The sequence below is a fragment of the Gymnogyps californianus genome, chromosome 8, assembly GCF_018139145.2.
Source record: "Gymnogyps californianus isolate 813 chromosome 8, ASM1813914v2, whole genome shotgun sequence".
NCBI lineage: Eukaryota > Metazoa > Chordata > Aves > Accipitriformes > Cathartidae > Gymnogyps > Gymnogyps californianus.
This window is the reverse complement of record NC_059478.1, coordinates 15,599,567-15,627,526: the sequence shown is the minus strand read 5'-3', so window position 1 is coordinate 15,627,526 and position 27,960 is coordinate 15,599,567. Positions and strand designations below refer to the sequence as shown.

At 41.6% G+C, this 27,960-nt stretch overlaps 1 long non-coding RNA gene across 1 annotated transcript; it reads right to left on the bottom strand.

The window, feature by feature from the left end:
* Positions 1–174: 174 nt before the first annotated feature.
* Positions 175–27,960, bottom strand: LOC127019234 (uncharacterized). Its single transcript, XR_007766874.1, has 6 exons — positions 27,684–27,960; positions 16,404–16,707; positions 12,069–12,147; positions 10,126–10,812; positions 8,266–8,348; positions 175–319 (listed from the first exon to the last, which is right to left on the bottom strand). It is a non-coding gene; the product is annotated as an uncharacterized LOC127019234 (long non-coding RNA).

Genomic DNA, 27,960 nt, shown 5'->3' with positions numbered 1-27,960 from the left:
AGCTGGAGCAGACTCAGATGATCATCTCTCCTCTCCCTGTTGTCTCAGACAGGACTGTTACCAGCCTCAAATCTTGGAGCAAATGCCCCTTAACGAGCACCAGTGCAGCAGCCCTCATTGCCTTTGCTGGGATGGGGTCGCTGCAGTTCCAATTAGCCCATACCTTACCGGACTTGCCAGAGAGCAGGTCTGTGGGTGGAGGACCATGGTGGCACCTCTGAAGAAGAGCTCAACCCTTCATACTGCTCCCGGCCCTCCATACATAGCCCCATAGAGAGCCTGATGGGCACAGCCTCCTAACTCAGACCACTGTTGCCATCTAGAAATGATGCAGATAATTAGTGGATATGGAAAAGAGGCCCCTATTATGGTCACATCTCCTGGCAAGGTACTATCCTGCTGCCCCTCATTTCTTTGCATTTCTCATATTTGTTTTTTTGTTTGATTGGGGTTTTTTAATATTTATTACTTATGGCTGAATGTTGGGTTATGGTGTGTCAAACTTGACAAAACTTCAAGCAGAGGGAATGATAAAAAGTATCTTGAAAATCATATTTGCTCCTTAATAATTTAATTCTGTAGAAAGGGAAATCAAAGCATCACAAATTGATTGCTGTGAAACAAATTACAATTATTTCCACACATCCAAATAAATCTACTAATTTTAGGCATCTGACTTCAGGCATTAGATGGAATATGCAAATGCACACGTTGAAATGATGGCCGCGTCTCCAGAGCTGCTCACTTGTTTCCCTGTTTTTACTAGATGCTCAATAGTTTCAGACTTCTATTGAGACATGCAGTAAATTAGCTGCTTTTAAGCATCGCCTGTTAAAAATATTAAAAAGCATGGCTGTAAAGCACAGCTGACATTTTTAGGCATCCGACACTGGTTTATCCTTTCTGGAAATGCAGACTTTAATGTCCACTGTCGCTCTCCCCAAATCTGCTTCCAATTAGGTCATTCTGTTCTAGCAACCATTAACTGAAGCCCTCTGCCCTGCTCCACCTTTTAGAAAGAGAGCAGCATGCAATGAAATATCCCTGTTGAACACAAGTTCTGCACATACATTTTACGAAGTGCACTTGTTCAGCTGTCACACTGCTTCACATAAGAGAAGTCATCTGATATTGTTACTGACATACTAGTCTAGTGTGGCATTTAATATTAGGCTTTATATAACTCACAGGGATGGCAGAGCAATCTCAGGTAATCAAAATAAATGAAGATAGCCTGAATAATGCATTTGTTAAATCTAAATAACATACAGTGGACACCTTTAAAGTGTTTTCCAGGAAAATGTGACTCAGGTGCAATATTGATTGAGAAGATAAAGACAGGTGTTTTCGATTCCTATATTATGGAACCAGAGAGGACTTTGATAATGTAACAATCATCTTTTGTTATTTTGCTGCAGTCCAATACCGCTAGAATCAATTTTTCATTGTACTCATTTACTGGAAAAGGGGATAATGGCAAGGACAACACAGCTTTAATAGAAAGAATAAGTCATGATTTAATTCAGATGTTGTACTACAGCTACAAGTTGGAAGATATATTTATATATACAGAAACAGTACAAAGGAGCCTGCATGCTTTCGAACAGAAGTCATGGCTCTGCATTTCTATTTATTGGTAGTTAGATGGAATGATGCAGCATTATCCTGACAGCAATAAGAAGCAAGAACCTTTTAAAGTGGAAAAAGATAGCTGTAGGATTATGAGCAATCTTTATAGAAAAATAAAATAAAGGGCAATAGTAAAAGGGCACGTTTAGGTCTTCATTAATATTTGTATTTAAGTAAAAATGACAAGCAGAAAAATCCAAAGAAAGGCTAAGTTCACAATCAATGTAATGCTTTTCTGCACAATTAAGATCTTTCTCAAAGATCTCAGGCATTTTTGATAAATTTTTTTCTCATGGAAAGTACTCAGGATGATGATAAAATAATGATTTTTTTTCTGGCAAAATAGATTGCTTCATGACTTCTTGAATGAAACACAAATCTAAGAGTGATAGTGTTTGGGGCTGGATTAGTCTCCTGGGGTTGCATTCAGTGTATGAAATTTCATAGCTTTTCCAAGGAGTTCAATAGTGCTCTTCTCTGTGGCGAGACACTGCTGAATGACCCCTGAAAAAACACCCCACAGACTGCGCTTCAAAACATTACCACCAAAAGCTGCCAGGAGTTAATTTAACCTAGAAATATTCTGCATGGCATATTTCTGAGCAGCGCTCATTAGGCCAGCCTAAATCTGAATTTCAGCACAGACTTCGGAGGAAATCAGGATCCAAAGTCAAGCTTTAGAGCTGTTTTCTACCTCTGTAATAGATCTGCAGCTGAAACTCAGCTTCTCCTTTTAATGAGCATCTTCTACAGAAAAGCAGACAAAAGGGGTAAAATCCTTCCCTGGAATTTCAGGCTTTTCTTTAAAAAGAGTCTGGTCTAGTCCTAACTCCTTGTAAGATGAGCCCACATTCCCCTCTGAGGAACAAGGAGAAAATGAAGAGTAAAACAAGAAAAATCAGAGAGAAAAAATTAACCCCTTCTCAGCAGCAGCAACTTCTCACCAGCATTTCCCAGTCTCTTTTTAAACTGATGAGAGGAAACAGACTCAGCTGCATCTCAGCTGGAGCAGCTCAGGGAGGCATTTCCAGCCTCCAGAAGACACCTGGGATTTACTCCAGTGACCCTGCACCAACGCTGTACAGCTCCTGAGAGGAGGCCTTGGGCAAGTCCCTTTGCCCCCTGCCAAAGGAGGCACCTGCTGGGTTATTAGTGGGCAAGGTGCAGGGAGCTGCAGGGCTCTGGTCACTGGAAGACCAGGGCGTTTCTGTAGGACCTGGCAAACAGAAATGCTCCATAATGTGCAGAAGGTGCAACGTGAGGGCAGCTTGGGAGAGTCGTAGATGTCCTACCAGGCAGCAGGAGAGCCGTCCCGGCTTGGCATGGCTTGCTGCTCAGGGCTGATGGGGGCACTGCACTGCAAACACGTAGGATCCCAAACATAACGAGGCTGGCCTTAGACCATAATGAGTTTGCCCTAAAACTGCTAAGATTTATAAGCAATCTTAAAGAAAACATGTTTTTCATTTTCTTTACCCTACTGTTTCTCAGCCACTACGCTGAGACTTCACACTTTTCTCCCCAAGCCACAGGGCAGGTGCTCTGTGAGACCCTGACCTCTGGGGCTCACCCGCACCCAGCTAGTCCGACCGTGCCAGCAATCTCCCAGAATGGCAAGATCCTCAAGGAGTCCACGAAAGCTTTGAGCCGAGCACTGGTGACTGCAGATCTGCTGACTCTAGAGGAAGGTTAGGATAAATGATACGAGGATAGCTGTTGTGTCTGCCATACCTTCATAGCCTTTGAGCGTGCTGCCATGGGAAGAGAAGCTATTTAATTAGGTTTTCCCTGGGCTAAGAGACCAGTATGTCAGCAGTCCTATACGAGAGGGCAAAAATGTAGTCTCATTGCCTACCCCTGAATGCAGCAAGGCCTTCATCTTTGATCCTATAGCGATCCATGTTGCTAGACAATGAAGAATGGTGGCGTATCTACCACCTTTTCCTTACCACAGTCCATGGCTGGCTGGCTCTCTGCCAAAAATCTGCAGGGACAGACAGGTATAGCCCCTCTTCATGTGCCCTTTTCAAAGTCCTGAGGCATTTGGAGGAATGAGCTCTTGCTCACTGCCTATCCAGTAGCGACAGTATCACCTGACAATGGTGAATAACCTTTTATATATGTGATATATTCCTTTTAACAGGGAAAGGGAAAACCTGCTCTTCATCTTCATTAGAAGGGAAATTCCAGCATTTTCCATTTCCCCATCCTTGTAGACAGAGATGCCTTTATGGGTAAACTTCATCTCCTCTTCACTCCCTTTTCCTCTTTCTCCCCTTTATTTTTCAATTCTGTCTCCAGTGTCTTTCCCTGGTTAAAGGTTTCTTGATACAGATGCTTACCGTTTACTTTAGAATTACATGGTCCAGGTAGGAATTCCCTGCAAAACTAGATCTTACTTATTGAGAAGGAGGGGGCATTCAGGTTAGTACTGATCATGTCACAAAATTAGATTTTTTTTTTCTTAGTCCTGTCTTAGTTTAGAGGAAGTATCTAACCAGCTCCAATCTAGCAACCACATGAGTGTGGTGAAAACCATGCCCTTCCAAACACTGCTCTAAGCTCCCAAAAGACTCTTCATGACCTACATAACTACATAGAGGTAATTTTAAGACAAAACTTAACACTGCAATAGGAAGATGGGGTAAAATAATTAGCAAACTTTTCATGCCTTGGTTCTGTGCCACTAAATGCAGTCTGTGATCCGAAGCATGTTAGCAGGCACACTTTTGGGCTAGAAAGAATCAAAGATTGACTTCCTTACATATATAGGTGTTTCAATTTCCTGGCAAGAAAATAAAACTGATACAAAGCACACAAAGGACCCCAATATCAGCAAGAATGTCACTAGTAGTGCAATGCATTAAAGAAGATCATTGCAACAAATCAAGTTCCTAAGCGTGACTTTCCCTTTCATGCAGAGAATGGGCTGATTCGTTCCCCAAACAATGGAAAATTTCGCAGAGACTCTGGAACAGATTGCTCTGTTTGCTCCATTACTCACAGATCAGCTTGCCACATTCAGCAACAAAGGCAAGGGCTAAACTCATCTTATTTGTTGTCCACAATTTATGAAAAAATAATCTAGCTCATAGGAAATGAGGTGCTTCAAGAACTTGCTGAAGTGAAAGCATTTCTCTGTCAGCATGGATTCAGCTTCAATATGACTCATATGATCTGTGCACTACTATTTTATGCTATGTTGATCCATCTAGGAATAATTGTGAAGACTTTACTGGATTTCTTTTACTGCTAGAAAAAACACACTTAAGCTGTGCTGTCTGACTGTACCTTGATTTGAGTTACAGATCTCAGTAGGACACGGCCATTGCATTTTTTGGGCGTGGACAGGCCTGTTGTATGACATATGGTATCAGTAGTTCAGTGACACAGCTCTAAGTCCTGAGAGGAAAGTAACATTTCTGCATGCATAGCATTTCCCTGCATCCATGTCACACCCATTTTTGGTAAATTTTTTTGGCAGCCACCATTTCACACTAGTGGACCATCATCTAAACATGTAAAAGCAAATGAAACTTATTGTATGTAACTCATTCAATACTATTAGCATCTAACACCAATGCTTTCTGACTCACAGCTTTAGGAAACCTTCAAAAGGTCAGCAAATGGCTCGGAGCTGTCTGAAACTGCAAGGGAAATATCTCCAAAGCCTAGCATACATAGATCCCACAGGGCTTCACATTCGACTCCTTCCCACTGTGGAACCTACCAGCCACGTAGCATGAACAGGGTAGCTGCTGCTCTGCAAGGAGAGCCCACATCAGCCTGCTCCATGCAGATACTCTCACACCAAAGGGATTTCTTTTCACAATACCATTCACAGGGGGAGATTTCAGGCTTCCAAAGACCAACTGCCTCTGCATCTTGTTTCAATAGCACTGGAGAGACTACAGAAAGATCAGCTGTAAGACATTCCCGAGTGCCCTTTCCCCAACTGATTTCAGTGAAATTTTGTGCCTAGGAAAAACTATACATGTAAGGAGATTATTCTTCAACCTGCTTAGGAAATGGGCATAGAAAAATGGGGTGCTCACTTTGATCAGAAGAATAAGTCTTTCAGAGACAAGCTCTGAGGCTCTTAATCATATAGTATAATCCTAGGAAAAATCCCATGGTAATCTAGGTTTTTATTAAGAAGAACATTTTCATTGTTAATACATCAGATTTTGCTTTTATCTGACTTATGCTCAGTGATTATAACATAGACATAGTGTTTGCGTATGAAAGAGTCAGAATGGAGTGAGTGTTATAGTCTACAGAGGAAGGATTGAGGATGGATGGATGTTTGCATTGGTGAATAGTATTAGAACTAATTGTTTTAAAAAGCATTCAGGTGCATCTCGTTTTGCTTCCATATAACTAAAAAGGAAGCAACTGATTTGCAACCTGGGATTTGAAATAGCTGATAAAAAGCCAGAAAATCATTTTTGATAAAGTACTTGTTCAACAGCTGCAGCTTCATGCAGTACCTGTTGGGCAAGTGCCAGGCTACCTGCTTGATGTCTGGAGATTGATAACTGTTAGGAATTTGATGAATGACAGGTTGAGAAGGTACACACAGTGCCTGGACTAGACAGGCCTAGGGATGATATCCTTAAAAAAACCACAAGTGCAAGTTTTAAATTAATTTAAGACTGTGATCAACAGTCTGCTGTGTTACTCATTTGTTATTTGGGGGTTCTCTGCAAAGAAAAGGTCCTGAAGGCAGCCTGGCAAGTGCCAACTGATAGCTTTCTTGAAGAGAAAGCTTTTCTTTGTCTTTGATGAATTCTGGACAAAGCCCTTCCTGAGACATCCAGAGAAACCTGAAGCATCCAAATCTCATAATAATTCCATATATCCCAGGCATCCTCTGCTTTCTCCTGTGCATCCTAGTCATAATTCCCAGCTCAGGGACACACAGAACATTTGTGTTCTGCACAAGGACTGGAGAGGGGAAAAAAACCAACACACACACAAACAAAACAAAAAAACTCCACCACACACACACACACAAAACCCCCTCCCTTCACTTACTCTGCTCTGTGTGCAGGGTCCAGAAGCCCTCCTGCTCACCAGTGTTTTTCTTTGAGCCCCACAGGCTCCTGCGGAGCCAGCCCAGGCTGCTGCTGTCCCTCCCCGATGCTTTGGACAGACGTGTTCTCCACATCCCCCTCCCTGGCAACATCACAGCTGTACTTTTTGCAGAGGACACTGGTGACTGACAACCAATAGTGCATATTGCGCTCTGGATGGGATGAAGCGGATACTCCGTGCCATCAGTCACTTAATGTAAGTGCCATTTTGGGGAGACTTGGTCTCCCTAGCACATAGTGAGCAGAGTGAGAAGGCTCCTTCCGTAGGTACCTGCTCTAAATTGCCTTGCAGAAGAGCTTGCATCTCTCAACTGACTCTACAGGGAGCCCAAGGAGACTAAACTCCTATTTTAGGCTTGAGTGCAGTCCTTGCATGGATGAGTTTGACTGCAGGCTTCCTGCTCAGTAGGGCTACCTAGCAAAATGAAGATATGACTGTGCATGGGTAGGCAAGCACATGTCTACAGTAGCTGGGCTATCTCAGAGCATAGCACAAAGCCGTCAGTCATCAGCAAGGACAGTCAAAGCACCTACCTGAGGCCCGTATGGTGTGCAGCTCTAGTGCCTGTGCTACCCAGCTGCTCCTTGCTCAGCTGCAGGGGTGCTTACAGGGGTGAGGCTAACCCAGGTGCTGTTGCACTTTCAATTCATTGTACAGACACAAACCTGATATTATTTCATGGGAATCCTGTGTCTGCCCTGAAGAAAAACGTGAGTGGGAGACTTCAAGCATTTTGCATCTGGAGCTTCACCACAGTATAACTCCAAAAATATAAAAAAAACCATCTCAATGAAATAAAAGATGGCTTTCAGATATGTATATATTTATATACACATCAGTGTATATACACACACACAGAGCAACTTGGGTGAAAATTTGAATCCAAAGAACTAAAGTCTCAGCACCTCTGGATTTTTCTACTGGAGAGCACCAGCACTATTTCATCAGAACAAGCAGCCCAGGGAAAGCTGCTTGACTTTGCTGGTATTAACTCATGCTTTGCTTCCCTAATCTTTTTGTTTTCAGTATTGTCAAATAACAGAGATGCAGAGAGAGATGGAGAATTCTAGCCTAAAAGCCAGTTTCCTCTGTAACAGCAAGTGTTATCCCTGAGGTCAAGGATTGTCTGAATCAATAACAGACCAATCTCAGTAGCCCCATTTAAATGGTGAGTGAGTTCACATAATCCAACCACATGTCAGATGAAAAAGAATGGTTTAGCAAACACTTTGCAGTCATCTGTTTTTTAGAACTTAGTAGTAGTAAATTATTGGATATCAGTCTATTGTTGCAACTATATATCTTTACACAATAGCAATTTTTCTTATAGTTTTCTCCTGCTCAGCTGCTTATTGAGTATTTTTATATACCCCATATTTATTTTCAAATACCATTTTAAAATATTCACTGGAATTTTTCCTTCTACAGAAATTTTAAGGGACTAACTCCAGCCAGAGTTCACAAGAGCAGTTCTCAGGCAAGGAAAGCTGACACAAAGAATTTGGCTGCCCCACTAATTCAGAGCACAAAATGACTTACCTCCGGTCCAGTCCTAATTTAGGAACAGCCTTTGTCTCCCGAGCCAACTGCATTCAACTGGGCTGTCCTAGCCACGCATGCTTCTGTTGGGAGTTTTAACACATGCGTTGGTTAAACGAAACAAAATTCATATATTAACTATTTTCTATCAGAGTAAAAAAAATAACCTTACTGCACACTTAACACCTCCTCGGCACCAGGAGCAGCTGAATCCCACTGGCTGCTGGGGCACAAGGAGGGGTGGGAGCCCCGCAGCACCTCATGGCAACACCTGGGGGCAGTCAGGAGGGGAACTTGCACAGGAGAGGCCCCCCCAAACACATCCTGCCCTCTAACAGTGGGAAGGGGCAAAGCCCACCCAGACACCCCCCCATCAGGCACAAACCTGCATGGCCACAGCTCCCCCTTCCCTACAGCAGCTCTGGGACACAGCCATACTTTACCCCACAGCATAGACGTCACTTCAGGAAGTTTTAATGCCTCTCAGGTGAGGAGCATGTTAAAATCAGCAGCAAGTGCAGAAGGAAACCCTAATTGAGAGATTTGGCAGGTAAACCTTTTTTCTACAGAAAAGGCCAAACTAACTAGTTGGCTAGAAGTCTTCTAGCCAAAAAAAGGTACCAAAAATGTCTAAAGCAGTACAAAAAAAACCATCTCTGGTATCACGAAAAAGAAATTATGTAAAGCTACCTTAATGTCCTCTTTTAAATTTTCTTTGGGATTCCAAAGAGGATATTGCCAATACTTCATTTATATATTTGTGGATCATGCAAAGGCAGAAAAGCAGTCAGTGAACAGAACGACAATAACAAGCCCTTTTTCTAGTACATTGTAACTATGTGTGGTATGCATTTAAGGATTTGTTCTAGGATCATTCTGAAAAATACATGTGAATTTGAATAACATTACTGATGCTCTAGTATAGAAAATCCTACACTCGTGCTGGAGCGACTCTGAATCAATAGTCTTTGCAAACACAAACATGTTGAGCATTAGGTCTTCAGCCACCAGTGTGCTGTACCTGCATCACCAACAAACAACTGGCAGTAAAACAAGCTCGAGGGAGAGAGCAGCTCCACACACCCCTGGGTTTGGGGCTGGGAGCATTTACCGTTTCTGAGGAGCAAAAGGCTGAACAGGGGGTGAACTCTTTTGTACGGCACGTTTCTTGTGAGGGCAGGCTTTCAATAGGCACCACGTACATGACAGCACGCTTTCTACTTACTTTGTGTGGTATAGGAAAACCAGATCCCTTCTTAGAATTGAAGAATTTTGGCCAGCCACCACAGTGTGGCTTTAAACAAAGGAAAAACTTAAGTCAGTACTGGCTGTTAAAATATTGTCAGAGAAAGGAGCAGCATTGTAATGCATGTCATACGGCACTGGACATCTGAAGAAGTGCTGGTTTTTTTACATGGATTGTCTTAGCAGTTTCATGTGAAATAGCAAGTTAAACTAATACTGCATTTTTTTTTCTAAATAGCTGATTTTACAGGAATATGAAACCTCATGGGAAACAGTCAATGTGTAAGTTACTGCTTCCCTGTCGAAACTTGCTAGCAATGGAATATATTGCGACACTATGTCTCAAGCAGACGGATACCAAAACTGACATTACATACAATGCAGGGTCTGACTAATACTAGGTGAAACCTGACACAAACATCAAACCATGACGATTTTCAAAGTCGTGCAGGCGATGCAAAATTTGCTAGGAACGTTGTGTTTTTAGCATGGATATCTGCGAGCATGTGTTGCACTTGCACCGCAGCCAGGTCACTGCAGCCCTGATTTCCTGCTCATTTTCAGCATCTGTAAATCCTAGAGATTAGGAGCTGCTTGGTAAAGCTATGCTCTTACCTCTCAATTGGCTGCTGTGGAAACAGCAATTACAAGTTAAATTTCATCATGCTTAAAAATGAACCTCTTTTTCCCTCTGGTCTAAGGTTACCAGTCTTAAAAGAAGGCAGCAGACAATTAGAAATGAAGGAACGCAAAGCCCCAGGCTGGGACATACATACAGCCTCCACTCCTCCCACCCAGGCGCCGGCCCTCGGCTCCACCAGCATCAATAGCAACTTTGCTGGTGGTGATGGTGGAGTCACAGCTAAACCTCAAAAGTTTTCCATAGCTCCCATAGCAGGTCCATAGCTCCATATTGGCCAGAAATTCTCAACATTGCAGTGAATTTCTGGAAAAATGAGTGTCTCTGTCACGTTCCGGCTATGGCAGCCAGAAGAGCAGAGCCACTCTTGAAGCATGTGCAGCTTGCCCCAGGGACCAAAGAGCTGATCTGCTCTAAACCAAAACAGGCCTCAAACAGCTCTGTACATCATGCTGAGATATTTTCTGTTGCACTATCTTTGATTTTCAAATGTGTCTAAAAAAACCAAATCAGTTCTCTCCCTTCCCCCAGTTACAGGCATCAAAACTGAAGGGTACAAATGAGGACGCTGGCTTGGCCTCTGGTGTTAGTAGACTGAGGAGGCTCATTGTATGGTTTGAGATCTTGCAATTCCATTCTGCTCTTCCAGAGACTTTTCTTTCCTAAAAAACAAAACTAAATTTGTAAATATATTCAAAGAAGCAAACTATTTCATATTGTAATTTATACTTGCATTTAGGTGAGTGTATGTATATTTATGCATTTGTTAATAGTATTTTATCTTGCTATCACTTAAAGATTTTGAAAATGAAATAGTAATTACTTTTTTTCACTAATATTTCTATATGGAGCAGTCTGGTGAGATGTAGGACTTCAGGCAGACAAGGAATATTCTGCATTGATCACTGAATGGGTATACAAAGGAATTCAAAACAGGAAGAGTTTCATATATTTGGAATCAGATCATTGAAGGTGATTCTTGTTAGGAGCTTTTAGATGAAACTGCCCCATTGCTGCTTTATGTTTTCTGTCTGCTTCTTTAAATGAACACTTTTAGAAAAAAATGTGCATTACAGTTATACCTTACTAATTTTTGAGGAACAGAACACAGGCACTCTTTGAGCTGATCTCAAAGAACAAAAAAAAATTTTAAGAACAAAAAATCACTTAAGGAGAAAACCATTCCAGCTCTTGAGAAGTATGAGTGGTGGTAAGATTGCTATCTTATATTTAAAACAACAAATTTCAAATCCTGATCTTCCTTAACACCCTGGTAACTGAACTAAGGACTAACATCATCAGTGGGAATCTGAGCAGAAAGAATAAGTGCCTAGACCAAGGTAACAAAAGCAGGGTGAGGAATGCAGCCTCGTGACTTTAGATTGTGTGCTAGATTGCAAGCCAGCTATTTAGAGTGATATTTTCTTCTTTCCTCTCAGCTAAAAAAAAAGTTATCTGTGTACAATGTAGAGTTACAGCATCCTTAATGGCTGGGCCACTTCTCTTAAGGCACAAGAAACTTTTTGCTTCCTTTTTTGTGTACCTAAGGCATGTTGAATCATTACGGACTCACAATTAAACTTTAAAAAAAAAATATAAAGTTGACTCAGTCTTTACAAACAACTTCACTTTTTTACTAGATTGTCATCTACAAATTTGCCCTGTGAAGAAAGGAAATGGCATTAAAAATCATCACCACCTCTTCTGAACTCCACACAGTATAGATTATTTAACAAAGCCTTGCTACTTTATCAATAATAAGAACCATTCTGGAGAACAGTACGGGGAGAGCATAACATTCTCTCGCTTTACAGACTGCATGGTACCACGATGTCCAATTGCTTCTCAGAAGCTACCCACATCACTTCATCTCCACATCACTCTGAGAAAAAGCCAACATAATCTGATGTTTGCTTACTTGTGCATCTTGGGTTGTTGAGTCTTCTCCAGCTAGACAGAACCAAGGATGAGCACATTTCACACGTGAGCTTCGTGCTCTGCAAGGAACAAAAGGTCAAAGGGTAGCAGGCAAAAGCTATTTGCCATTCAGTTCTAATTTCCCTCATAAATTATTAAACAATCCCTTATGCATTTCCATCTTTGATAGTCTTGTTGTATGAAGTGTAAGTCAATGGATAAGCTAATTGCAATAAGCAGAAGTGGTATTTAATGCACTGGACACTTTCAATAGCAAAGTAGTTCTAATTAGTGTTTCTAGCTGATGTGACAGCAGTTTACAGAGTGCCAAAATAGTTCCTCATTTGTCAAGTGGGTCTGAAGCTTATGGCAGCTTTCTGATCATCTCCCTTGCCGCAGGACCTGAAAGCGCCTTCAAAAAGCTTTCTCTCATTGATCTTTAGTCAGATGCTGACTGAAAGGCACGCAGCTTTGCCAGAAAGAAGATAGATAGATGCTGCACCAGCATGAAAATATCACTTGCTTAATGAAAAAGGGTATCTGTTCATAACCCCTCTGTACGCATGTATATGCACACACATGCACATACACAAGCCCAAACCCAGAGGCAGTGAATAGAGGCATTTTTATTAAGCATTTGAATGTGTATGTAAAGTACTGTCTGCATAAACTTATCACATCAGGTTATATGTGACATATCCTTATATATACACACAAATATGACATCACACAACCTATGACTGAAATGCAGAGATTTTGAAAGGTGCATTAAGCTCTTCCCTCTAGACTTAATGAAAGTATTAGGCATGCAGTGCATCAGATGAACTACACCATTAGTTTCAAAATGTCAGAATTTACTTTCCTTGTTTATGATTTTTCTTCTAATATATTGATAGTTCAGCTATCCTGCTGTTCTCTGAGGGCTGAGGGAGTAAATGATGGCATGTCAGATAAGAGCAAGTATTTGCTGAATACAGTGTCAAGAAAGTTCAGAACAGTTTTCCCTTTGTTACACTTGTTTTATAGCCATCATTAAATAATTAAATGTTGTGGTTAGTTATGGGATAAACTATGACATTTCCCTGTGTAGCTCAGACAACATCTGAAAGGGCCCTAAAAGCATTTATGAGAGGGAAGGAAGGGGGACTTCTGAAAATTGTTTGTAAATTCAGTGCCGAGTGGGTCTGTCAAAAGCCACTCTTTACTGAAATACATGCGCTAGATACCAGGAGCTGTGCTGATGTGGTACGACCAGAATTTTTTTGATGGTGCCATGTGCGAACCATAGCCTTACTTGGATGCTGGAGATCCACCACTCCCTGTGATGCATGCTCCAGAAGTCTCCCAATTCCTGAAAGTGAGAAGGGGATGTGCAAAGAACTGTAACAAAACAGCCAGTGGTATTCACACTGCTGGGCTGCCCATCTCCCCAGTGTCTGCACCAGATGGCTTCTGGCCAGGTACCTTGGCTCCCGGGGTTGTTCTGGCAGCCAAATATCTGGTGCAAAGAAGCATCCTTGCCCAGCTGTCTTTCACCAGCAGTTCTCCTTTGCTGGGTTTCTTGGGAACAGTGCTCAAAAGCCAGCAGATATTTCAGAAGTGCTGAGTGGACCCTCCACGAGTTCATTAAGGGAGGTTTAGGACTACTTTTGGCTCTCTGCCTTAGCTTAAGTCAGACTTGAGGGATACTCTGTCCCGCTGTCCAGCCTGTGTTCTTTCTTAAAACAAAAGCTGAATTGAAAATACATTATTTGCACCATATAAGGGTTAAACCAGTAAGAAAAATAATAATGGAGAAAGAATAATCACAAAATCTTTCTCTTGAGAAAGAAAAGAGAGCTTCTCCACTATGTTTTATATCCAGACTGAATCCTGAAAGGGCAACTGCTCTTTCCACAGGCAGAAGACTCAGTATCTAGAAATGGAGACCAGAAGAACAACAAACAAAACCCCATTTTCTTTCAGCACACCAGCAAGCTTTACTTCAGCAGTTTTTCAGACTCCAAAGGTCTGGTGCAATCAGGAGCTACCTGACTTATGTTAACTCTCCTTTCTCTCCCAAGGCTTACTTACACCCGGCCTAAAAAAACCCCACAGGGTAAAGACGACTTCTAGGTTTTCTTGATTTCTAGGTACAGCTTTATTTTTAATAACTACTAGAGCCTTGATGTTCCATTGCTACTACAAACAGCTTTGAAGCAAGCATGATACAAAAGGATGCCCAGATGAGGATAAGGTCCACTGTCCAAAGAGGTAACCACTCCCTCCCTCTGAAGTCTATCTCTGTAAATATTCCATAGTTTGTAAATATGCAGTTTGACCAGCTGAAGAAAGAGTCATTTCAGATCAATCATGGAGGCTGATACAGCTAATTCACTCCTCTTGCAGGAGACCACAGCTCATAAAAGTGCATGGAAGGCGATGTCACTTAGTGCAGCACAGGCAATTAGGAGTATGGAAGGGACTGGGTCAGAACACAAGTCAGAAATAATAGAGAGTATGCACTAATTGGAGAAGCTTTTTATTTTATTAGTGCTTCCATGTCAAATTAGTCAAATGGCTTATGCACTTACAGAGTGGCAGTGAAGTATGCACCCTGTGTGCTCGCCCAGCACAAAGCCATGTGCGGCTTCACATCTGACTACCTTTGTTTTCTTCTCCCTCTGCTTTCTGGACTCAGGACCCTGGCTCTCATGCAGTTCCTGTCGGTGTCAGCCTGGTCACCTTTCAGAGCAGGTGATTAAGTTTACCTAGTTAATAAATGAGAAAGTTATTTGACTAAGGCACCATCTGGAACTCATTATTGAGCCAAATCCTAGTGACTGAACCCTGTTAGATTTGCAGTCTGGGTTCGCTGCAGTGCAAGGGAAGCAATGCTTCCTTAAACCCATAGTGCTGCAAAATCTGCCTGTCCCACCTTCAGGCTCTGCACACTCCATGATAAGAGGTGAAATCAGTGGTACTTCAATGAACGACATCCCAATCGCCAAATTACAAGGTACAAACCTGGTCTGAGCCAAGTGAGCATAGAAAGATATTGTCACCTCCATCACAGCACAGGCCCCTCAGAGGCAGAAGAGCTGGTGGGGCAGTCTGTGGTTACCAAGCAAGGACTTGTATTTGCCCTGGTTTGCTCTAATTTAAGGCATTTGCATGCTGGTTTTCAGGCTAGGCAGAGGATGATCAGGGATCCTTCCTCCCTTTGAAATTCTCATACATATCAATTTTCTAAAAATGATCCAGAATGTTATGTAGCTTTGTTTAGATTTAAAAACATTGCCAGAAAACTTGCTTTTGTAATGGAAGCGTGCTCTCTGCTTCTTCTGATGTTCATGGCTTTGAAAGCAGATAGATTGTGGGTGACGGAGCAGGAGAGCCTGTTTCACAGACTCCCCTGTTCTTGCTTGTCATTTCTTAAAGAGCTTTGTATCACACAGGACAGAAACAGCCAAAGCACCATCATTTTACCATAGCTTAGGATACTGTTTTTGAGCATGCCATATGTCATGGGAGTCAGTCATAGAAGCCCTGCTATACAACTTGCATTTTCCATACTTTAAAAAGTTTATTCTCCTGTTGAGGTCTCAGACCTCCATAACAGTTGTCATCTTCCCAGCCCATCTTAATTATTGCTCTTATATTTTAGAATTTGTCCTTTTGTCATTTGATCCACTTACTGACTTTTTTCTCTGATCCCATTTTGTGTTGTCCCAGCAAGCCTCCCTATCCTTTTATCAAGTAATGCCCTACACTTTCACACTAATTTCTCACTAAACAATAGCTCTCCAGTTTCTTTTGTAGCTCTAGATCTGTTATGAATATTAATAGCTTCTTGCAAGCTCTATTATTTGTGGGAGAGAGTGCTGGTGTTTGATCTGTGGCTTTTTCTTGAATACACTAGTATCTCTGCAGTTGGGGTTTGGGTCCCTTTTATGTTTTCCTACCAGATTCCTTTCTTCATTTCCATCTTTCCCTTTTATTGCAGCATTGGAAGCCTTGGAGGACCTTTAAGCATTTATTAAGCAAGCCTTCTCATACTGGCACGGTCTATGGTGATTTCTGCCCTCATTGTGGACTATTTCTGTACATTCCCTAAAGGCATCAAGCCATTCAGGTGGTAGCGTGTAATTTGTTTTGTACTGTGGAATTCCTGCCATGCCTATATGTATTTAGACCACAGGCAAACCAATAAAGTTGTCATAGAAACAAAGCATTTCATGAATAAATCAATTCATAACAAACTTGTAAACTTCGAAGAACCCACTGTGCTTTAACAACACATCTATTATATATACACACTAATCATGTTTGTAATGAACAATGTACATATACTCACATGTCCATTTGTTTTGTCCTGTTGGGCATCTTATAAATATTTTTTAACACTTTCCTGTATGTTGTGCATGTCTCCACAGTATGGAAGGACAGAATTGGATGCTCACATGATAATGTAGCAGCAGGAATTCTTCTATTTCTTTTTTGATGTGCGAGGTGGAGGTTCAGTAAACTCTGAATGCCTTTTTTACAAGCCAGCAAGGATTGAAAGTATCAGTGCAGTAATTCTTTTTCTAGTCACAGACAACTTAATAGGACTTCATCCACTCTTCATGTAATTAGAAAAAAGCCCAGTCGATGGGAGCCTGATAAAAGAAGCAGATAATATTGCTGAGAGCTGGTAATACAAGCAAAAGTTCAGAGGCTGAGAAAATCCTACCTTCTTTTACTCCAGTTTAGTCTCACTGAAATACATACATCTGAGGTGGAAATGCTGCTAGAATTGATCATAATACAGTCTTGATACTTCACCACTTTGCACATCATGCTTTCACTAGCACTTGGGTGAGATGGGTGCAAAATACTACCTGATCAACACAGCACTCTGTTTGCCTGGGTGGGAATGGCCAGGCCAAACATGATGGAGATTTTTTGGAGTGTCTCAGTCTAACAGTCCTCTGATTTCAAATGGATATTCATGCAGTAAGGTACTATTTGCTGTGAGTCGCACAGTGCATTTGAACTCTTAGCTATCAATGCAAAGCCAAAGGAGAGCTTTTCAAGTGTGCCTATGAGAAACTTGCCTACAAACAAGAAAAGGAGTACGTGTTTCAGGATGCAGGGAGACTAGAAGAAATAACACTCATTATTAAAGAAGAATGGTTAGCATTCAAATTCAGGCTGGGTATCTTCCTGCCACACACGATTAAGATATGGTCCCATACAAGGACAGCCTCATGGGGCCTGTCAATATGGGGGCCCAGAGGCCACAGCAGGTCCCTCCTCAGCACCATACCTCCTCTTCAGTCTCTGCAGAGGAAAGGGCAAGCTGAGGTGCCTTTTACAGGCAAACACCTGCCTTCTCCATATAGCAGCACCAGTGGAAACAGACAGGAATAATGGGGTTGGTCTTAAGCATCTATCCCAGAAAATGTGTGCCTAAATAACAAATTCATAACAAATTGGTAGCAATACATCAGAGCACATGAATGCCCGACACAAGGTAGAGTCTCATTCTACTGTTCCCAGTAATTAAAGAGTAAGTTATAGTTTAATATCCCTCTAACCCATTAATGTTACGTAAACATGGTTACAAATACCATTAACTATATATACATCTCACTTCAAGGAGTTATTCTGAAACAGCAAGGAAAACCCAAACAAATTGGAGTAATATGTTTTATAACTAGAAGCTCAAATGTCTCTCTTCTTTGCAAGCCATTTAAGTGCTTTTTCTAGTGTCTCTAGGATATTCATTAATTGCCTGGCAGTTAAGAAAACTCCAAGTATTTATTTTGTTACATTCTGGGATATGTACAGGGAGACAAACAAAGCAAGAATTTTAAAAAGAAAACTCTGCAACACATTTAGGTGGCCTGTTTCTCTGCAGAATTCTCCCCTATTCACAATGGGAAAGCTACAATAAAGAACTTAGCTCAGACATATGCTGCAGGTTGGGTGATTTTTTTTAGTGTTGTCTACGAACAAGACAAAAGCTCTCAGTCAGTCAGTGCCGTCCAGGAATATGCTTTAGGGAGCACAACTCGAAAGCAAAAATCATCTGCTTTCAAATTCACAGTGCCTTCTTTTAACTACATATTTTACAGATATGTTATTTCCATAGAACAATACATTACCCAGTAATTAGGTTCATTTATGGAATCAAATCAAGGCTGTCTACATTTCTGCTGGGTAACGTTCTTCACAAACAATCCTCTCTCCTGGCTCCTCTGATTATTTTATGATTCCTCTTGATTCTTGTCAGTACAGATTAAAGGTAACACATACTGCTGGGAACAAACATAATTTTCCAGCAGTAGCATTTTGTTTTCCTTAATAATTAACAAGTGCCGCTGACTAACCTTCCAGTATAAAATGTGCACCTTATCGAAAGGGAACGGACACAGGTTAGAACAGCTCACTTGGGATATCAAAATAAGAAGTGTGATTAAAGCATTAAAGATTTAGAGGTTGACATTAAGGGATGAAAGGTGGAATTACTGTAAATATAAAACTGTTCAGCATTAAATGGAATGTGTTGCACTTGAAACAGTCTTTCAAAGTGCTAACATTTCAGCGTTAATTATTAATAGAAACTGACAGCTCATTTTTAATTTGAGCCTAATGACAAGGTTCCTTAAGAGATAAATACAACACTGGCTCAGATGATTTGTGGATCTTTTGAAAGGCTAGGTTGTCTAGGCCTTAATCTGAAAATTCCTTATAAAATAACAGGCTGTCCTCAGATGTAAACACACCCCCAGTGAGCATCAGCCTGCCCACTGGCTGGGGACACCAGCAGCACCTCCGCAGGGTGCCGCTCGCAGCACTCCTCCCCTCTGCCGCAGGTCCAGACGGACCTGGAGAAGGTCCCAAGGGCACACCACTGGCCTCTCCTTGCCCCCTTCCCCGCCAGACAAGAGCTTTGGGAAACACGTATCTAGTCTTCCGAGTGCTTTTCTCATCAGACCACAAATATCGTGTTCACCCACCACTAATCACCTAATGTCTTTAGAGCAACTACCCATCTCCTTTTCCCATTTGTCATCATTTTGAGTTATGTCACCAAAACAATGAGTTTAAGGACCCAGTTCTGATCCCACCTCAGTCACCACCACTCAGGGGTAAAGTCACTGCCGTCAGGGACACGACAAGGACATACACCAAAAAAAGGATAGGATCCCAGGGTCAGGCTGGGTAGAAGCACCTTTCCTAAAAACCGCTGTTGCTGCATTTCCTCCATTGGTCAGAATAAACTTTTCAAGTGTCAACTATCAACAAAAATACCATTATTTTATTTCTGCTATTGAAACTTTTATGACAATATTCAATGCGAAAAATGCAATTTAGATATTAAATAGAACAATATATTAAATCATATCTATTACATAGAGAAAAGCATATTAAATAGATCTTTTGTTAACAGAAATATTTGTAGTAACACCTCAGATGCTCCTTTGGGACATTAGAAATCTGCTAGGAGTGTGAAGTTCTAAACCAGCCAGAATGAGGGTCAAACTTAGCTCATAAGCTTTGGCAGGTGTAAAGGCTCATGAGTGACACTGTACTTTCCTTCCAGCCATGCAAACAAATTGCAGCAAGGAGACTAAGAGAAGATATATGGCCATTGCATTCCTATAGGGGAGGTGAGAAATGGCGAAGATGGAAAGAAATTGGGGGCAGGAGTGGGGAAAATAAAATGAAAGAGAACACCCCATGTTTTAGGGTATGGTTAAGAAAAATGTTCAGAAGTAAGAAAACAGAAGGAACATGCCGATGGTTTTATCTGCTCTTACCGACACATTCAGAATTCCTCAGGGGCTGGAAAGAAATGAGGCAGTTTGCAAGCTGGGCTTTCACTGTGCTCAACCCTGTCGCACAATACAACAGGAATTAACTTGTGTCTATGAAAAAGCAATATTTGGCAAAGAAGGGCACTGAGGCCATGAGGCTGTCAAATTAAAGGACATTCAGAGAAGAAAAGAACTTGTATACAGGTTTAATTCAACCATCAGGATAAATGAAGAGTAAATAAGGGTAATAATAGAAGGAAGTAAGAGAAATCATTGCCTGAAAATACGTTACAATTTCACTGGAAAGCCTGCTGATGTGGATCTTTTTGGGCTTGGCTTTTCTGTTTACTTAGTGCTTTTGTTCTGCAAAGGAATCTGTGCTAGAAGTAGCATGTAGGGAGTATCAAAGGAAAAACATTTAGCTAATACTCGGAACTTCACTTCTGGTGCTGTCTTGGAGTTAGTGTTCACTCAGTTCCTTTTTGGCACATGCAGCTCCTCTTCAATAGCTTATAGGAAACCTGATGAAATCAGATGCTTTCCCCATTAGTGCGAATCTAATTCTACCTGCTCATGGTAGTGCTTAGGTACAGTGTCTCTAGAGTAATTAAAAATAATTTGGGAAGCAAGCATTTTTTGTTTTGTTAAAGTATCTTACAGAGAATGTTCCTATGCATGATCTCACTCAACAACTAAACCACCTGTATTCTGGCAAGTGGAAAAGCTGAGCTAAGAAAAGCTTTTCAGTTTATATACAAAATAAAACTGCTAAATTCACCTAAATGAACCATTTAAAGCAATTTGCTTTCCCAGATATTACTCAGGACTATTTGCCATTTAGGAGTTGTTAGAGAAGTATGAAATATGCCTAATGAAATACACAGCTATACAAAAGTCAAGGCTTTTTTTATAAGTCATTCTTTAATGAAAGATGAGGCATTTTCTTGTAAAAGTGTTGCCAGTGTGTATATTTCTAAAGCATTAAGAAATGTACAATCAGAAGCAGCATGCTGTTCTATCTTCTGCTCATTTCCTTGAAAAAGTTACTGTCACAAATAGAAATGGTATCTGAAAAGACTCAGTGAGTGCATCTTTTCTAGGAAAAAGAAAAGATTTCCTCTTCATTTGAAGATTTGATTCCAGGGATGACAAGGCAGTTTGCAATTTCAGCATGTCTCCTGATTTTTATAAAAGACAGGAACAACAGCTTCAAAGACACAGCTCCCAAGTATGAAACCCTTTTGTAAATTTGCCTCTTAGCTCCTAAATGTCTGCTTTAATAAGCTAGTTTCAATACATATGTGTTGCTTGCAACATGAGGATTCACATACAGGCTGGATAGTTGTTCTGACAACCTCATCCCATTTCAGCTTTGAGAGCCTTCTGGGTTCCCCATCATGTTTTACACAATCACAAACCTAAACTGCAGGTTTCCTGCATCCCAACACAAAGGCACCTCCCCTGCATAATGGGAACACACATGTGCAATGCCATGTTTGGAGGCTGCTCATACTACAGCATGTGTCAGTATAGTCACTTGCTACAAGACAGGATTTAATCTGTACTTTGCCCACATAACAGATGCATACCAGGAAAAGGGCTGTAATATACTACCTACACATACCTCTTGGAGGCCACACAGCCTGCTCCTGCAGAAAGTGTAGACATCCCGTCTTTATGACATTTTAAATAAGGGCAGCAAGTGTTGATTTTGCACATATCTTACTACAGAGCCCTGCAACATCCTCTTGAGGGCTTTTAAACTAGCAACACATACTCTAAGTGATCTGCCTTGCATGCAGACTAGAAAATATTCCACTTTTCTCACCTCTCCTTCCCTCTTCCTAACCTCACAACCACCTCAACTGAACTTCCATAGAAGACAATAATGTGACTTTGAACAGACAAAAGAAATGGCAAACTTCACTGTCTCAGGAACTGCAACAAACCTTAGCCAGCGGTCTTGAGCTCCTTCCTGACTTTTCCACTACACAGGACAGACGACCACCAGCAAATCTCATGTATACTTACAGGGTAATGCCTCATGCTAGGATTTAGAAGGCAGCAGCAGCTCTAAGCTCATGGGCAACAACATTTTATTGTTCTAACAATATATCAATAAAACAAATATGAAGGATGGTTCTGAAAACAAAGCATTGTGCCCAGATTTCTCATTTCTTTTCAGTGAGAGCCTCTCATGTTTTTTCTGTATCTGCAGTGGGTTTCATGAAGTAAAATGGCCTCATTAGCTACCTCCTTGCTTACACTACAGTTCGCACGCAAGGCCAGACCTTCAGCCAGCACAGACCCTAGCTACATCCCTTGATGTCACTGGAGCTTTTCTGATGTGCTGCAGATGGGGATTTGGCTCCTGCAGCTCTGGTGTACGTGATAGCCCTTTTCAGTACATGATGTTTTATGAAGGCAGCATTAACGCAGACAACTCCCTGCTCTTTGAAAGGCAGACACATCTCCTACAATCAGACTCCAACGATTTATACACCTGAAGGGACCCAACTGAAATGGCAACAAGAACCTTTATTATTATTATTTCATCTTGTCAAGATCAGAAGATTAGAAGGTGTGCATTTTTGAAGTGACACACAAAGGCTGTAGTAGTGGGAGTTTAAGAGGTTCCACCAAGGAAGGGGAATGCAAACTGCATGTTCGAGGCACTTGGCAATAGGCTATGCAAGTCTCTAGGAAGCAGTGAGACACGGGGAGGGAGAAGGAGATGAAACCAAGGCATCGCAAGACAAGTCTGAGCCCTAGAGACAGGCAGGGAGAGGCACAGGGCATTAGCCTGGGAGGACAGGCAAGAAGCTAAGTCCCAGTCTGTGGCATTGGAGGACAAGGGGACATCAATGTGGAGATGTCTGGGAGACAGCTGAAGACCTGAAGATTTGGGGTGGAGTAAAGAATAAATTGAGTTGAGAGCTGTCAAATAGGGGCAGCAGGTTAAATCACATAAGAGGAACTGGTAGGGAAAGAAATGGTCCTGTAAACCACAAGAATCAATAAAATAGAGTTTAAAAGGGAAGATGCTGCTTATAGCAATGCTGACTAATAAAAATTGAATGGGACAATGAAAATCAAGACAGAGCAAAGCAAATACGAATCACTGCATAAATAGGAAGTTCTCGTACGTATCTTCTTGGAGACCAAAGAAAAAGGCCAATACTCAGCTAGTGTAAACTGGCACAGCTTCCCGTCACTGAGTCAGCCCCAGTGATGCCTTCAGACTTCTCTAGGCTTCTTGTGCACTGTCCGCCAGTGCTTTAACTATATCATATCACATATGCAAGAATACAAGGCTAACACAGTGGTCTTCCCCCCAGCCTTAAGAAGTGTCCATAAATTATATTTGAGGTGGGTGGTAGAAAGGGGAGAAAAATATTCATATTGACTTTTATCCACTACTGAGAGATGCTCCCATAAAGAAAAAACTAAGGAGGCTTATTGTGTAATTGTTCAACACCATGATTTACTGTGCAATACAGCAAAGCTTATCATGTAACTTCATTGTGAAACTCCCTGATTTACTGTGAACACAGTAGAGCTTATCATGATGTAACTGTTCTGTGGGAAAGACTTGGCACCAGCTTGGCATAGGGTTTCACAGACCATTAATGATGACTGACAGGTTCATTTCAAATGAGTTATAAAAGAGTTCACTGTACAAAATCATCATGCTGTCTGTGTGATATTCAGCTATTTTAACTTCAGTGCTGTATAAACACTCCTTACCACCAAGAAATTACCAAACAAGCACATATATTATAAGACTGGATTGGTTTACATTTCTCTTGTGTTTTATATATTATCATTAGAGTCAGCCTTCACATCTTCATGGTGTATACATGAAAAATTGAAACATTTCACTTTTCCTTCAGATTGGACTGGGTGAGATACATACAACCCTCCAACCCAATTATGAAATGTTAAGTGATCTCAGCTTAGTAAAATATTTTCAAAATCATAAATCTGCATTTTTGAAGGCTGGGAGACATGTCTGTAAAATATAAAGGGGGTGTCTGACAAGTCAGATAAGCCCAGCATAAAAATAATGTAAACAACATTTAGCTAACTGTTCACCTGTTTTCCTTTTGCTTGGCTTAGGAGTGTTGCACATTAAACTTGGACAAATATGACAAACTCCTGATCTTTGTGGAACTCCTATGCTTGAGGGGGTCCTGCCAATAAAATTGGAGTCAGGTACTGACTGCTGCAGGTAAGAGAGGAGATACCATCAGATTTGGGTGGCTCTCAGCCAGTGCCATGCTAGAACTAGAGAAATACCAAGCCTGTCTTTTTATAGAAAGTATTGAAAAAGAATGGATGAAAATACCACTTGAATTACATAGACAATATGTTGAACATTAAATGCAAAACTGAAGAGGTCTTCAGCAGTTATGACCAGTTCAAGCCCATTCACTGTCAAATCTTGCATGCAACACCAGGAGAGAAGACTGAATGCTTGCTGAAGCAGTCTGCAGTGGCCAATAGCCATTTTAAATACTCATTTCCCACCTCCCCACTTTGTAAACAGTAACTTGGGCTTTACACAAGATCAGTTCTTCATCTCACTTGGCCACACTATGAACTGTGCATTGTTCTACAGTGGAAGAGCTCATGTGTTAGTCTTGCTAGCATGAGTAAAGGGAAGATCAGAAAATGCCTAATGCCCAGTTTACTTCCAACAGCCCAGTGCACATCATTGTATAGCACAGCCATTGGATCTTTTCTTCTGTTGTTCAAACAGGTGGATGCTAAGATTTGCTTTCCTTATTCTGGACAAAAGCCAAACCTGTTGTACATCATCAGATGCTCTCAGTGCACACTGCACCGCTAAGGATGCCCACCTCTGAGACCCCATGTATCAGGGCAGGCTGCCTTTCCCACTGCTGAGGAGCTCAGAGCAGCCTTACAGGGAGCAAGGTACAACCTAGAGAACAAATCAAACACCCCCACAAGATAGGCCGGAGCAAATCCCCCACTCCTAAAGCCTACTCATTGCTGATATGAAAAGAATACAAGCACAGCCCTGGGTTTTGTACCTCGTCTTTTCATACTGCCATAGCTGTGACCATCCATATTCAGTCAGGTCTGAACTTGGTAAATAGATATAGGCTGTAAAAGCTGCAGCTGAAAATGGCAGCTTGTATGCATCTCCAACAACTGTGCTTTTGTAGAAGAGTTCAACTTAAGGTGGCCCCATAAATACCCCACAGCTGATTAGGCAGTGTGATGAGAGGCACAGCAAAAGCATGCTACTGGGACGGAGACTCACACAACCCCAAGACCATGGCAAAGAGTAGGTTTGCTTTACAAACAAGCTAAATTCACTACTACAGTGTTTTTGGATTGCACTATGCTAGCCACAGCCACAAGAGGAGTCTTAAAGCAACTTGTCTCTAAAAAACCCCAGTTTTCATTGTTCCTGTTGTGAAAAAGCATTAAAACTAACCTTGCACTGCTACAAGCAAAGAGCAGTGAGCCAGCATAGCCACAGAACTGCCCAGGCTCTCTTTTTTCAAGGAATCAGTGATTTGCTTTTCTTATTTACAGTGGAAAACAGCAGGATTTCTAACTCCTGTAATTGTCTTTCAATACCATATACGGCTGAGCACCTGATTCCACTGACTACAAAGGGGACCAAAGCACATGCTTCAGTTCAAGCACATGACAAACTGTTCCAAGAAATCAGGGCCAAGGAAGTGTGCAGCCATGTCTGCTGCAGGTGCCTCCACAGCATCATTTGCCCTCCAGCCTCCTCATCTGCTAACATGATTCAGTGCTATTTTGCCACTGGACTGGCTGACCTATTAAAAATGTATCTGGACATACAGCTGTACCCTGTGATGTACAGTTAACTGTGTTCCATCAGAATGATTTAGGGAACAGGAATATGCTTATCTGGAAAGGTAAAAATCACAAGGCAGGAAAGGAACAGCTGGCAAGTCTTAAAGACAAAGGGGAGGCTCTCTTCAGACACTTTTCTTGTATAATTTATGCTGTAGACATTTTACTCCGTCTAATTGCCCCATTTCAATCTAATGTCAGTTAATCAATGACTTCTGCATAGCATGGAGGTGAACTCTGGATGCAGAACAAATGCATAAATTTGGTCTGCCTTTTTGCAGGCTCTACTTACAGAGCTTCATCTTTTGCATTTGCTTTCTGGAGTCGAAATTTCTTCTCTTTTGACTCATCCCCAGCAACACCCACACTCTCCCTCTTTTGAGTCACAGTGTTTTTGTATTTTTAAATCATGATTACACTTCTGTAAAATGTAGATTTTTGAAGTACCTCACCACTGCTTTTTACTACTATTGTTTTATTATCCTGCTATTTTTATTTGGAAGGTCTGCTTCTCAAGCCTACCCAGGTGGTAAGATCCTAGATGTATCATGAAACGAACATTATGACTTTTTGCCAACAAAGTCTGTTTTCATGCCTTTCTTTCCCTTACTCAATAAATTCAACAGTACTTTCAAAATGAGAATATATTATCCCAAGTGCTTGGAGGGACCCACAGGTTTTTTTAATCTGCTAGGCTAATCTATGTAGAGCAGTCAGAAACAAAAAACATTTAGAGGTTATGCCAATTAACCCCACATGTAAAAGATCTGATTTGGCAGGTGCTCCAGGCTACAACTTTGTGGGATGAGGCCCATATTATTCTATTACATTCACACTAGCATTACATTTAAACAGACACAGCCAAATTCACCTGTAGATACCCTGAAGGAGGACATCGCACCTGTCCCAGATGGGCAGACACTTGCCTCTCCCTCAAACTCACCCTATCAGAATCTGGCAAAAACTAGAGATTGTTTTCTCAGTTCCTGAGAAACCAAAACTTTTTGGAGGAAATTTGGAAAATCTGCCAGAGCAATAGTTTAACTGTCTGAGTGTGATCCTTGAAACCAATAGGCAGCTTTCCTCTGGAGGCTAGATCAAGCCCAGTATGGAGTTGGACAAAAGGAGATACTTTAGAGTATAGGTGAAAGAGTTAGATGACACTGTTGTCCATATTTCTTCCAAATGGTGGGGAAACTCAACATCAGGGGTTTTTTTCTTCCATTTCTTTAAATGGCCTACACATTTGAGTTGTTCTGCTTAATGCCTGAAATAGTGCCACAGGTTTCTCAAGAGCTGGATATTTATTGAGGAGAGGTATTTAGGGGAATTTTAACCTGATTCATTCTGCTACAAATCACTATAGTTCTTCTCCTGAAACACTCCATGGGATTTGGATCAACTCATTGCCTAACACACCGTCCTGAAGACAGCAAACTGAGACAAACCATCCAGCTTCTTTTCAGCTCTCAACCACCACCTCGCCACCACCACACCATCTCTTCTACCATGACCTGCACAGGAGGCATGGACACCATGAGGCTCATATTTTGATTTATAAAATTCATGAGAAATAACTTGTGTTTGCACACAAAATAGGTAGATGCAAGGTCAAGCAGGTGAGCAAGCAGATCAGCACTGATTACCACAGAAACCTCTTGGCCACACAGGAGATCAACAGAGAGCACAAGCTCAGCAGCAGCTCAAGCTTTAGCCAGCTGCTTCCCTGGAGGAACTGCAGCTCCTGTCCCCATGTTTCTGGGGCTCAAAAAGTCTTGAAAACTAGATATGGAAAACTAGCTCATGTTCACGTGAACTGACTTGGACACAGCAATTGCCCTGGGATATTAAATCTAGCTGCTTTTTTATTCTCCTAAGAAAATTCAGCCTTCTAATATAGAATCAGGGATAGAGACATGGGACAGGTTCCTCCAGGTTAAGTAAACGCTATTAACAGATTTATTTACCTTGACTAATCCATGTCTTCTTCCAGCAGGACAGGGAGGCAGGAGCTGAGGGCAGTATCAGGACCAGTCCCGCAGTAGCTGACAAGCAGAGCAGGGCAGCTTCAACCACGAGCCCCCAGCATCAGGCCAGTTCATGGTGATGAGACAGGTCTGAGGCCAAGCTTGGTGGTCCATCCACAGGTCAGGGTAACACATTCCAGAGATTGCCAGACAGATCCATAGTGACAGGACAGCTCTGCCACCAAGCCAGGAGGTCCATGCACAGGTCAGAGTCTGG